General features: G+C 43.4%; 1 protein-coding gene across 2 annotated transcripts in view; it reads right to left on the bottom strand.

The window, feature by feature from the left end:
• LOC106565553 (arrestin domain-containing protein 1) overlaps positions 1-14,519 on the bottom strand; it is a 39,493-nt gene that overhangs the window by 13,138 nt on the left and 11,836 nt on the right. The gene's annotated exons all lie outside the window — the stretch shown is intronic.

Below are 14,519 nucleotides of genomic sequence, written 5' to 3'. Positions count from 1 at the left end.
AATGCCGCAGACTTATTAGCATCATAATGATCTTACCAGAGGCACACCACAGACCCTCACAAAGCATGATGCCTTACTTTGGTCATTAGTGGTGGCTACTGCGGTTGGGCAAAGGGGCTCCATTCTCTCTTGGTCATAAATAATCTTACAAAACAGACACTTGATTGTGTTGTGTAGTTATCAACAGATGGAGAGGGTGGAGGAAATAGGAGAAACAGTATCAGTGCTGCCAATATTCATGTGAAACCGGTGTCATTTTGTGTTCAATGATGGTTAGAAAGAAAACATCCTGGAAAACCAAATGTATTGTTTAACTACTGTTAAACCCATCATCAGCCTGCTGTGTTCAGCCATGTTTGAGTGTTGAGACGATTATGTAACAAGTTGGGTAAGCCTGGGAGATTTTCTGAAGCCCAATGCTAGATCTATCTATCTATCTATCTATCTGTCTGTCTGTCTGTCTGTCTGTCTGTCTGTCTGTCTGTCTGTCTGTCTGTCTGTCTGTCTGTCTGTCTGTCTGTCTGTCTGTCTGTCTGTCTGTCTGTCTGTCTGTCTGTCTGTCTGTCTGTCTGTCTGTCTGTCTGTCTGTCTGTCTGTCTGTCTGTCTGTCTGTCTGTCTGTCTGTCCCAGACCTGCATTCCTATAGCATCTTGTTCCCTCATGGCCTCACATTGTCAGAAATTGAGGGAGGGAGAGAGAGGTCAGATTTAGAGAAAAGAGATCTGTGCAGGGGACGGAAGTGGTGGCATATGACACTGTGCAGTTATGGACTGTGTGACCACGCGACCACAGGCTCACACCCATGCAGAAGCCCGTGTTGGCACCAGAGAAACACACAAGTAGCAGATGGCTCCCCTCCACTGGCAGAGCTTTTCTGTTCTGCTCTGGGAGAACAGCAACATTCACAGTGCACAGAAAAGACCAGCGCCCTTCAAACTAACGGCCCATCATGTGGGCATTAAATAAACCATGCAATCTGTTTCTCAAGCTATCTGCCCCATTTAGCATAATGCATTTACACACTTCTCCCTCACCCCATTTGAGACCTGTTTAAGGAAACTAGTCATTTCTATTTATTTTATTTAACTAGGCAAGTCAGTTAAGAACAAATTCTTATTTACAATGATGGCCTACCCCAGCCAAACCCAGACAACACTGGGCCAATATTGTGCACCACCCTATGGGACTCCCAATAACAGCTGGTTGTGATACAGCCTGGAATTGAACCATGGTCTGTAGTGATGCCTCTAGCATTGAAATGCAGTGCCCTAGACCACTGTGCCAATCGGGAGCCTGTCACTACTCTTTCTAAAATTATCTGCTGAAATTGTTGCAACCCCTATTACTAGCCTGTTCAACCTCTCTTTTGTATCGTCTGAGATTCCCAAAGATTGGAAAGCTACAGCGGTCATCCCCCTCTTCAAAGGGAGTGAAACTCTAGACCCAAACTGCTACAGACCTATATCTATCCTACCCTGTCTTTCTAAGGTCTTCGAAAGCCAAGTTAACAAACAGATTACCGACCATTTCGAATCCCACCGTACCTTCTCCGCTATGCAATCTGGTTTCAGAGCTGGTCATGGGTGCACCTCAGCTACGCTCAATGTCCTAAACGATATCATAACCGCCATCGATAAGAGACATTACTGTGCAGCTGTATTCATCGACCTGGCCAAGGCTTTCGACTCTGTCAATCACCACATTCTTATTGGCCGACTCGACAGCCTTGGTTTCTCAAATGATTGCCTGCCTGGTTTACCAACTACTTCTTTGATAGAGTTCAGTGTGTCAAATCGGAGGGCCTGCTGTCCGGACCTCTGGCAGTATCTATGGGTGTGCTACAGGGTTCAATTCTCAGGCCGACTCTCTTCTCTGTATACATCAATGATGTTGCTCTTGCTGCTGGTGATTCTCTGATCCACCTCTACGCAGACGACACCATTCTGTATACTTCTGGCCCTTCTTTGGACACTGTGTTAACTAACCTCCAGACGAGCTTCAATGCCATACAACTCTCCTTCCGTGGCCTCCAACTGCTCTTAAACACAAGTAAAACTAAATACATGCTATTCAATCGATCACTGCCTGCACCTGCTCGCCCGTCCAGCATCACTACTCTGGACAGCTCTGACTTAGAATACGTGGACAACTACAAATACCTAGGTGTCTGGTTAGACTGTAAACTCTCCTTCCAGACTCACATTAAACATCTCCAATCCAAAATTAAATCTAGAATCGGCTTCCTATATCGCAACAAAGCATCCTTCACTCATGCTGCCAAACATACCCTCGTAAAACTGACCATCCTACCGATCCTCGACTTCGGTGATGTCATCTATAAAATAGCCCCCAACACTCTACTTAACAAACTGGATGCAGTCTATCACAGTGCCATCCGTTTTGTCACCAAAGCCCCATACACTACCCATCATTGCGACCTGTACGCTCTCGTTGGTTGGCCCTCGCTTCATACTCGTCGCCAAACCCACTGGCTACAGGTTATCTACAAGTCTCTGCTAGGTAAAGCCCCGCCTTATCTCAGCTCACTGGTCACCATAGCAGCACCCACTCGTAGCACGTGCTCCAGCAGGTATATCTCACTGGTCACCCCCAAAGCCAATTCCTCTTTTGGTCGTCTTTCCTTCCAGTTCTCTGCTGCCAATGACTGGAACGAACTGCAAAAATGTCTGAAGCTGGAGACTCATATCTCCCTCACTAGCTTTAAGCACCAGCTGTCAGAGCAGCTCACAGATCACTGCACCTGTACATAGCCCTTCTGTAAACAGCCCATCTATCTACCTACCTCATCCCCATACTGTATTTATTTATTTATTTATCTTGCTCCTTTGCACCCCGGTATCTCTACTTGCACATTCATCTTCTGCACATCTACCATTCCAGTGTTTAATTGCTATATTGTAATTACTTTGCCACCATGGCCTATTTATTGCCTTAACTTACCTCATTTGCACTCACTGTATATAGACTTTTTGTTTTCTTTTGTTCTACTGTATTATTGACTGTATGTTTTGTTTATTCCCTGTGTAACTCTGTGTTGTTGTATGTGTCGAATTGCTATGCTTTATCTTGGCCAGGTCGCAGTTGCAAACGAGAACTTGTTCTCAACTAGCCTACCTGGTTAAATAAAAGGTGAAATTAAATTTTTTTTTAAAAATAACTTCACAGGAAAGGCATTTGAACAAAACATATATTTTTTAATCAAAATGCATTTTTGGGCAGAAAAGCTTTCTAGAACATGTGAACTTTCATGTGCCTTAATAACAAACTTGTAAATACATATAAAATTAAGAGCCTAGTTCTAGGTTGGACTACTGCAATGCTCTACTTTCCGGCTACCTGGATAAAGCACTAAATAAACTTCAGTTAGTGCTAAATACGGCTGCTAGAATCCTGGCTAGAACCAAAAAATATGATCATATTACTCCAGTGCTAGCCTCCCTACACTGGCTTCCTGTTAAGGCAAGGGCTGATTTCAAGGTTTTACTGCTAACCTACAAAGCATTACATGGGCTTGCTCCTACCTATCTTTCCGATTTGGTCCTGCCGTACATACCTACACGTACGCTACGGTCACAAGACGCGGGCCTCCTAATTGTTCCTAGAATTTCTAAGCAAACAGCTGGAGGCAGGGCTTCTCCTATAGAGCTCCATTTTTATGGAATAGTCTGCCTACCCAGGTGAGAGACGCAGACTCAGTCTCAACCTTTAAGTCTTTACTGAAGACACATCTCTTCAGTAGGTCCTATGATTAAGTGTAGTCTGGCCCAGGGGTGTGAAGGTGAACGGGAAGGCTGGAGCAACGAACCGCCCTTGCTGTCTCTGCCTGGCCGGTTTCCCCTCTTTCCACTGGGATTCTCTGCCTCTACCCCTATTACGGGGGCTGAGTCACTGGCTTACTGGTGTTCTTCCATGCCGTCCTTGGGAGGGGTGCGTCACTTGAGTGGGTTGAGTCACTGACGTGGTCTTCCTGTCTGGGTTGGTGCTCCCCCCTTGGGCTGTGCCGCGGCGGAGATCTTTGTGGGCTATACTCGGCCTTGTCCCGGGATGGTATGTTGGTGGTTGGAGATATCCCTCCAGTGGTGTGGAGGCTGTGCTTTGGCAAAGTGGGTGGGGTTATATCCTACCTGTTTGGCCCTGTCCGGGGGTTTCATCGGATGGGGCCACAGTGTCTCCTGACCCCTCCTGTCTCAGCCTCCAGTATTTATGCTGCAGTAGTTTATGTGTCGGGGGGCTAGGGTCAGTCTGTCACATCTGGAGTATTTCTCTTGTCTTTTCCGGTGTCCTGTGTGAATTTAAATATGCTCTCTCTAATTCTCTCTTTCTCTTTCTTTCTTTCTCTCTCTCAGGGGACCTGAGCCCTAGGACCATGCCTCAGGACTACCTGGCTTGATGACTCCTTGCTGTCCCCAGTTCACCTGGCCGTGCTGCTGCTCCAGTTCCAACTGTTCTGCCTGCAGCTATGGAACCCTGACCTGTTCACCGGACGTGCTACCTGTCCCAGACCTGCTGTTTTCAACTCTCTAGAGACAGCAGGAGCGGTAGAGATACTCTCAAAGATCGGCTATGAAAAAGCAAACTGACACTTACTCTTGTGTTACTGACTTGTTGCACCCTCGACAACTACTATGATTATTATTATTTGACAATGCTGGTCATTTATGAACATTTGAACATCTAGGCCATGTGCTGTTATAATCTCCACCCGGCACAGCCAGAAGAGGACTGGCCACCCCTCATAGCCTGGTTCCTCTCTAGGTTTCTTCCTAGGTTTTGGCCTTTCTAGGGAGTTTTTTCTAGCCACCGTGCTTCTACACCTGCATTGCTTGCTGTTTGGGGTTTTAGGCTGGGTTTCTGTACAGCACTTTGAGATATCAACTGATGTAAGAAGGGCTATATAAATAAATTTGATTTGATTTGATTTAGTTGGTTTAGCCACGGAAAAGACAGGAACCTTCTCGCTAGCCATGATTGGCTGAGATAATGGATGGGCTGGACATGATGAGTTCCGATTAGTCTGCCATGTAGCATGCTTCTGTCTATAGCATGAGCTTCTCAGTATGTGTAGGTAATCGTTTCTACCTCGCCTATTTTGAAAGATATCATGAAGAACTGCAAAAGTGTTGCTACAGCTCTCTAGCGTCTGGAGGACGATCCTGCCATGCTGACTCTCTCTGACTGAAAATGAATCAGGCGATGAAGATATCCCTGATTTAGGTCAAAACATTTTCATTGAACCAGAAATTGTCATTGTACATCGTAGAGTCTTCTGAAACGGCGATCAACAGTGTGGTTGTCACGGAATAACTTGACTGATGGCTAAGGAGTATGATGGCTAAGGAGATGGATGAAATCTATTTGCATTGCTAATTATAGCCTAATGTTAGCTAGCTAGCTAACATTGAACCAAGTTGGTTAGCTTTAGCTACCTGCAGATTCATGCATTGTGGCTAGCTATGACAATCAGTTTGTATTGCTAGTAGTATGGGTTGGGATTATTGGCGCATTCAAAACAACTGGGAACTCTGGAACTTGGAGATCTCTGACTTCCGACTTCAGTGCATTCAAGACAACTGGGAACTTGGAAAAAACTGAGCTCCTACTGGGAAAAATCATTTTGAATAGTCATCTAACTTCTAGAGCCCCAACTTTCCGACCTGAAAATCACTGATGTCATGATTTGACCTCGTATTTCCCCAGTTGTCTTGAAAGCACCATTAGGTTCATTGTTTAGCTAGCTAGCTAGCAAGCTACATGTCTAAACAAAAGACTCTGCTTCGCCAGATGATTACATGACCCATCAAGTTAGCCATGTGTGTCTGTGGGTGATTACGGTAATCTATTGTATTTCATGAACATGTGTACATGTCTAGACAATACTGACCCCTCTACTTAGCTAGATGTGGCTGGGGGGTTGTTATAGCATTTCCTTCACATGACCCATCAATTTTGACAAGTGTGTCTGGGTAAGAATCATCTAATAATTATAAAATATTTATACAATATTTATCTGGACACTGTCTATTTTTGATATTGCTACTATGCAAATATGCAAATAACCATTTCACTGTACTGTTTACACCTTCTGGGCCAGCAGGTAGCCTAGTGGTTAGAGTGCTGGGCTAGTAACTGAAAGGTTGCTGGATTGAATCCCCGAGCTGAAAAGGTAAAAAACTGTTGTTCTGCCCCTGAACAAGGCAGAAAACCCACTGTTCCCCGGTAGGCTGTCATTGTAAATAAGAATTTGTTCTTAACTGACTTGCCTGGTTAAATATAAAATCCTGTGCATGTGACAAATAAACTTAGATTTTATTTGATATAGTGTGTGTTTACCGGTAATGTGAAGAACAACATGTCCTGCACCAAAGTCAGATTAGGATATAGGCCAAGGACTAGATAAAGTGTATTTTTGCTACTACTTTCACCACTTTTAGTCTTTAAATCTTAGGTTGTTTACTACACTACCTTATTCTGTTTTGCACATGGCCTCACATGTGAATCCTTAAAGAGATGGGCGTGGCTAAGGCTTAAGAGGGTGTGAATAATGCTGAATTGGTGTAGACAAAGAAGAGCTCTCCAGTAGGTTTACCAAAACATTTGAGGACCATTTTCTCAAAAGTGGGGTTACAAGTTTATAAACTTTCAAAGCAGAATTACTTTTCCATTGTTCCTCAACTGAAGTGTATGATATACAGTTTTCTAGCTCTGAGTCTCTACTTTTATCCTATGTAAAAAATACAATTTAGAATGTTGCTACATAGGACCGAATTGAGCCGGTCGGTCACATTTGTGAAGGGGAGGGGCATTAAATATGTGTACACTGTACACAAACATAACTAGCAGCAGCAGCTGGCCAGTATTTACAAACCCTTGTAGAGACAAATATAGTAAATGGCAGTAAAAGGTTGGGTAATCACTCTTGATAGTAGAGTTAGCTAGCTAGCTTTCTCTAATCTGCTATCCCCATCACCACAGCAGAAAGACTGGCAGGCAGCAGTTGGGTTGAATGGTGAATAACCCTGTGGTAAGAGAAGGGGCAGATTGGCAGAGAAGCTGGATGGCTGCAGCTGGATAATGGATCGGTATCTCCAGTGCCACTCTGAAACAGATGGAGCTGTTGTGTGAGTCTGTCTGGTGGCATCATGACACAGGAGAACAAGGCATTAAGGCAGAGACCACAATATGTGTTAATATGTAGCAGATGCCGGCTGGTAGCAGTCCCGTGTGGCTCAGTTGGTAGAGCATGGTGTTTGCAACGCCAGGGTTGTGGGTTCGATTCCCACGGGGGACCAGTGCGGAAAAAATGTATGCATTCACTACTGTAAGTCACTCTGGATAAGAGTGTCTGCTAAATGACTAAAAATGTAAAAAAAAAAAAGTAAAATGCCTAAATTCACATCAGGCAGTGTTGAAGCCTTCCTAAGACTTGAAGCACTATTCCAACACCAAGTCAAGGGGACCTAAGACAGGCCCAAGCTCTTAAAAAACAGGGTTTGATTTCCTTCTGGATCATTCAAGATTAACAAAGCTTCCAACTCCCCCCTCTTTGTTCATCTTCATCTTCAATACAAACTACAAAAGCCAGATACTGTATTCGCACCTACACTAGGGCTGGGAATTGCCAGGGACCTCACAATACGATATTATCACGATTCTATATGTATTGCGATTCAATACTGTAATTTTATTGCGATTCCATGTTACAAACATATTGCTCACCACATGTCTGCTGCAGAGGGACAAGAGAGAGGCACGAGAAAACACGTTTTGATCAGTCATGGAAATAAAAGTACAGAAAAGAAATTTGCTCCCTATTTAAAAAGAAAATAGAGAACAAGCTACGAAGGAAAAATACTTAGTGCGGGTACAGCCAACAAGCGCAAAAATAATATTGCGATATTGTCAAAATGATATGATATATTGTCAAAAATAATATCACGATATGTAACTGTATAAAATGTTTTCCCATCACTAACCTACACTGTAAAAACATCCTGTTGTTTTTACGGTAACTTACTGGAAGCCAGTTAGTTACCTGTAAGTTACTGTAAAAAGGTATGATATGTTACTGTAAATTCCTGAGAAACTTTGGTTTAACATTACATTACTGTTACAGTAAAGTGCTGTTAAACCAAAGTTTTGGGGGAATTTACAGAAGCATTTCAAGCATTAGAGCAAGTCAAGCCTTTGCCCTCAAAGGTTTGCAATGCCAGGAAGTTATACGTGTCTAATGAACAGGCCACAGTAACTCAGATAAGGCAGCTAGCTACGTGGCATACTAGGCATCATATGACTTCCTGTCATCAAATTACAGTGAGTGACAGCATGTCTATTGTCCACAGAACTATATTCCTTCACACACCTACAAGCAGTGCCCACAGGGATCACTCACACATAGTAATGTGAACAGGAGTTTAGCGGCTTGAAATCACTCACCAGACTACCCATGAAGTATTACAACCTCTGCATGTCAAACAACCACGAAGAATGATAATTGAATGCATTGTTGTGTGGGAGTGACGAGATTAGAAAAATTGCGTCTTTGTTGAGTGTCTGTGTTCACTCCAATACACTGGAGTCTTTCCAAGGCCTCTTCAGCCTTCCACGGTTCAATAAGTGTGTCAGAGAAACATGGCTGTAGGCGTGGAGAACACCAGCTTCTTTTATTATAGCTGATCCCAGAAGGATCAGACAGCATAGGCTACTCCATCTCTCTAATACCGGGACTATTAATATGATCAGGACCTTTGACAAACAGTTTTACTATACCCACTCTCAGTCAAGAGCTTCAAATAGTTCGAATTTTCACTCTTTCTTTTTCTCACACTTCTTCCTGTAGGTTTGAAATACCTTTTTTGTCTGTCTATGTATGAAGGGCCTATTTATACCTGACATTCCAACCTTTCTTCTCTTCCCACAGGAATGTCTATCTTTAGCAGACACTTTCACAGAAACTGTTATGCAATTTTGCATTACTGTTTATAATGTGTCTGTGTTCTTTCTAACTTAAGATACTATAGCCCCTGAGAATGGACACGTCTGTTTAAACATTTGCTTCATGTTATAGGCCTAGTTCATCTTTTGTTACATGCCTAGGAGGGCAATCCAAACATCTTTAATGGGGAAAATAACTCCTTGGTAACAGATAGAGGGTTGTCCTAGCCTTTACTGTGCAACCAATCAGGACCATGATATAAAGAAATGCATTTACAGAACATGACTCCTAATGACATCACTGCATGGCAACAATGAGTCAGCATGTCAGCCAGGAAGGAGGAACTGGCAGGGAGGCAGATAGACAGACTAACCCTGATAACGATATTTCCTTGTTTACGTGCACCCTGAGTAGGGTTCCAACTGGTGGGGCTGAAAAAAGAGGAGCTACAGCGAGTTTGTTTAATGTCCGGCCTTTAAAACCTGTTAGGGATAGGGGGCAGTATTTTCACGTTCGGATGAAAAGCGTGCCCAGAGTAAACTGCCTGCTACTCGGGCCCAGAGTCAAATATTTGCATTTTATTAGATTTGGATAGAAACACTCTGAAGTTTCTAAAACTGTTTGAATGATGTCTGTGAGTATAACAGAACTCATATGGCAGGCAGAAACCTGAGAAAAATCCAACCAGGAAGTGGAAAATCTGACGATTGTAGTTTTTCTTTCTAATCCCTATCAAAACTACAGGGTCTGTGGGGTCACATTGCACTTCCTAAGGCTTCCATTGGCTGTCAACAGCCTTTAGAAACTTGTTTCATTCGTCTACTGTTACTGGGCAGAGAATAGGAGCTCAGTCTATCAGTGGGACCAGTGAGTTGTTTACTGCGCAGGCATGTTTGGCGTGCCGCTCCTTCTTTTTCTTCTGTAATGAATACGCTATTGTCCAGTTGGAATATTATCGACGTTTTATGTTAAAAAGACCTTAATGATTGATTGTTAACATCGTTTGACATGTTTCTAAGAACGGTAATGGAACTATTTGACTTTTTGTCTCTTGTTTTACGCTCACGCATTATGCCTTTGGATAGTGATCTGAACGCGCGAACAAAAGGAGGTATTTAGACATAAATATGGAGTATTTCGAACAAAAAGAACATTTCTTGTGGAAGTGGGAGTCCTGGGAGTACATTCTGACGAAGATCAGCAAAGGTAAGGGAAGATTTATAATACTAATTCTGATTTTAGTTGACTCCAGAACTTGGCGGGTAACTGTATAGCTTGCTTTGATGGCTGAGCTCTGTACTCAGAATATTGAAAAATGTGCTTTCGCCGTAAAGCTATTTTAAAATCTGACACAGCGGTTGCATTAACAAGAAGTGTATCTATAATTCTTTCAATAACTGTTTTAAAGTTTATCAACGTTTATGATGAGTATTTTTGTAAATTGATGTGGTCATTCACCGGAGGTTTTGGGTGGCAATACATTTTCTGAACATCACGCGCCAATGTAAAATGGGGTTTTTGGATATAAATATGAACTTTATCTAACAAAACATACATGTATTGTCTAACATGGAGTCCTGGGAGTGTCATCTGATGAAGATCGTCAAAGGTTAGTGATTCATTTTAGCTGTATTTCTGTTTTTTGTGATGCCTCTCCTTGCTTGGAAAATGGCTGTGTGGTTTTTCTTGCAAAGTTGATGTCCTAACATAATCTAATGTTTTGCTATCGCCGTAAAGCCTTTTTGAAATCGGACACTGTGGTTGGATTAAGGAGACTCTTATCTTTAAAATGGTGTATAATAGTTGTATGTTTGAGAAAACTGAATTATGCGATTTTTGCTGTTAGCGGAACTCCTGTCCATAACAGTTTTTAAGAGAACAATACAGATAGAGGTAGCTCTTTACCCCCCAGCCAAAACAAGGAGCAGGCAGACAGCCGGACACAGTTGCTCAGACAAGGGGAAGATTGTGCCTGTCCAGAGGCTGGGGTTTCATCACAACTGGGTCAGGAGTATTAATGAGCAGATTAAGAAGGTCTGCTGAATCTGTTTGGAAACCAGGAAGAACATTCCATGGATGGTCTCAGAGGAACCTGATGTCAACAGTAGCATTACACACCAGCACACAAGTGAATAGACACATGCACATAAATTCCTCTAAGATAAAGCACCCTTAGATAAAAAAGGCTGGAACCTTTCACAGAGCCAAATCCATACTATCTCCCCCTAGCTACAGTGGTGTTTACCACACTCATAGGGGTGTTTGCTGTGCTCATAGCTTCTGAAGCCCTGGTGAGATGACTTTAATGTTTGTATGCACAGCATATGTCACATTTAAAGGTACACCAACGAAAACCTTGGTAGCCTCCAGTTTTAAATTAGGCCTATTAGCAGTGCAGAGATCACCCATACTTACTGTAGGCATTCTCAACACATCTCATCCAGACACTACTTACTGTAGGCATTCTCAACACATCTCATCCAGACACTACTTACTGTAAGCATTCTCAACACATCTCATCCAGACACTACTTACTGTAAGCATTCTCAACAGATCTCATCCAGACACGACTTACTGTAGGCATTCTCAACACATCTTATCCAGACACGACTTACTGTAGGCATTCTCAACACATCTCATCCAGACACTCCAGTAATACAATGCCACACTCACTATCCCCATTAAATCTTAAAGCGCTGCAAACAAGTAGAGAGAATCTCGCTTTCCACTTAGTGCTCTCCCTCCTACTCCCTATCACTGTCTCTCAGTAACACTCAAAGAGCACACAGACAGTTTATCTAATTTTCTAGAAGTTAAAATGCCTGTAAGCGAGTCCTGCACCGACAGGACTGCAGAAGCTGTTGGTTCAGCTAAGGTCCCAAAAGACTTGGGGTAGTTTCTCTCAAAAGACAAGTCCAATCATTAGGATTTGCATTTAAAGTTCAATTCCTCCTGGATAAGCCTTTGGTTAGAGTAACCAAGAGCATCTTTATGCGTGTGTGCGTGCATGTTTAGTGTGCATAAGAGGCTTAGCCTGGGGGAGGTTATATAATGCTACAGGTTTATCGTTTTCACTCTGTGTGCTCCCGCTGTAGCACCATACCTAGACCCAGACCTAGACCTAGACCCAGATCCAGACCTAGATCCAGACCCAGACCTAGACCCAGACCTAGACCCAGACCTAGATCCAGACCTAGACCCAGACCTAGACCTAGATCCAGACCTAGACCCAGAACCAGACCTAGACCCAGACCTAGACCCAGACCCAGACCTAGACCCAGACCTAGACCAGGAGTCAGAGTGAGGAGTGAAGCGAGAGAGAGAGCACTTACTGACCACTATAATCTCAACAGAGGGTTGTTTATGCTTAGTCATTATGAAAAGCTGCTTTGTCTGTCTTCTCCTTTGTCAGTCAGTCTCACATCCACCAGTGCAGGACAGACAGATACAGTACATTACCGTAGGAGTTTGGCCTGAAGTTCCCCTCAACACATTTCCCTAACATACATCCTCTGTCTGAACCACAGTCTAGCCCATAGCTCATCTCACCGAGTCACCACTACTGCCAGCACAACACCATGTACCATAAACTCTTGGCCTCCTTTTAAACCATGTAGAGGTCTTGTACATTTCCTCCAACCATCCTGCAGAGTTCAAATAATTTGTATTTTATTTTATTTAACCTTTATTTAAGCAGGGAGTCATGCTGAGACCACGTTCTCTTTTGCAGATGAGCCCTACATACACATCAATAAACAAACTATTACACTATACATATCTATTATAAAATACATGAAAAGCAAACATAAAACACAAAAAGCAAAACACAATCACATGAAACAAACACATTCTTCAGTAAAAGGCCCTCTAACATCTGCCTAAATGTCCCTAGAAGCACCAACTCCACCAACTTTAAGGACTTTTGGAGATCATTCCAGATGAAATGCGCAAAGAAACAAAAAGCAGATTTACCTGACTCGGTGGCGATTGAAGGGATCTCCAGGGTTAGCCACCCATGAGTCCGGGTCTGGTAACTTATACGTCTGAAGGTTAACAAAGAGGTAAGGTATGGCGGAAGTTTATGCAAGAGGGCTTTATAGACAAAAAGAGCGCAATGCATCGATCTACAAGATTTTAAGGAGGGCTGGCCTACTTTCTGATACAAAATGCAATGATGTGTACTGAACCTGTAATTACCGAAATTCGCTATGATAAACTCCGTTCAAAGGCTTCAATACTGTGGCAGCTGCATTCATATAGACAATATCGCCATAGTCAATAACTATAATGAATGCTGACTGAATTATTTGTTTTCTGCTATTTAACTAAAGACAGGACCTGTTCCTATAGAAGAAGCCTATTTTAATTCTTCATTTCTTAACCAACTCATCAACATGCTTTTTGAAAGATAGTGTTTCGTCAATCCAGATGCCCAAATATTTATGGGACATGATCAATGAGGGCACCATCCAAAGTACGTATGCATAAATCATCAGATACATTTTTACGTGATTTGGAAAATAACATATCCTTGGTTTTAACTGCATTAAGTACCAATTTCAATTAAACAAAGGTTTTCTGCAGGGCAATAAAGGAAGATTGAAGCTCTGACAGAGCCTGTTCATCTGTGGGGGCAATAGAATACACCACAGTGTCATCTGCATACAGGTATTTCTTTTTTACAGATGAACCAATATTGTTAATGTAAAGAGTGAAGATGTCCCGCCTACTCCTGTTCCCTTTCTCTGGCGCTCGACGTCGCCGGTCTACTAACCACCGGACCTGGCAACCCACATTACGCACATCTGCTCCCCATCGTTATGCACACCTGGACTTAATCATTACCTTGATTACTTCCCCTTTATTTAGCCCTCAGTAGGCTCAGTCTTCAGGCAGTATTGGTTTTGTTTACTTCTGTATGCTACTCCTGTTTTGTTTATCTTCATGCTTCTTATTATTAAACTCACCTTCTGCATCTGCTTCCTGACTCCCTGCGTATACGATAGAGAATACTGCCTGTCATCTACACCAACACCATGACCAGCTGGCTCTACTGGGTACGACCATGAAATAATTCCTCCATGTTCTCCACCGCCTCCAGACCACCAGCGTGGTTCTCCATACCTATGATGGAGGGCATCCTACCACGCGTCGTCACAGTGAGCCAGTCCCCCAGCCTACCCAGCCGTCTGCCCAGGTCAACCATGCCCGACTGTCCCTTCTGGAGAAGTATGACGGTAGTCCATCGAAATGCCGTAGCTTCCTACTCCAGTGCTCCCTCTATTTTGCCTATCAGACAGGAGCCTCCACCACTGAGATGTCCAAGGTTGCCACGGTCATTTCCTTGCTGACCGGACGGGCGTTGGAATGGGCTACGGTCATTTGGGACAGAGGAGAGGAGGAGCTGGGTTCCTATGAGAGGTTCATGGCTCTGTTCAGGGCGGCCTTCAACCATCCTCCAGAGGGCAGAGAGGGAGGTGAGCGACCAGCAGGGTGCCCAGACCGCTACGGAGTACACCCTCACCTTTCAGACTGTGGCAGCGGATGGAATGTGCCGGCGCTCTGC

Source organism: Salmo salar, chromosome ssa01 (genome assembly GCF_905237065.1).
Source record: "Salmo salar chromosome ssa01, Ssal_v3.1, whole genome shotgun sequence".
Classification (NCBI taxonomy): Eukaryota; Metazoa; Chordata; class Actinopteri; order Salmoniformes; family Salmonidae; genus Salmo; species Salmo salar.
Note: the sequence above shows the minus strand (reverse complement) of the source record. Positions and strands in the feature narration are given on the sequence as shown.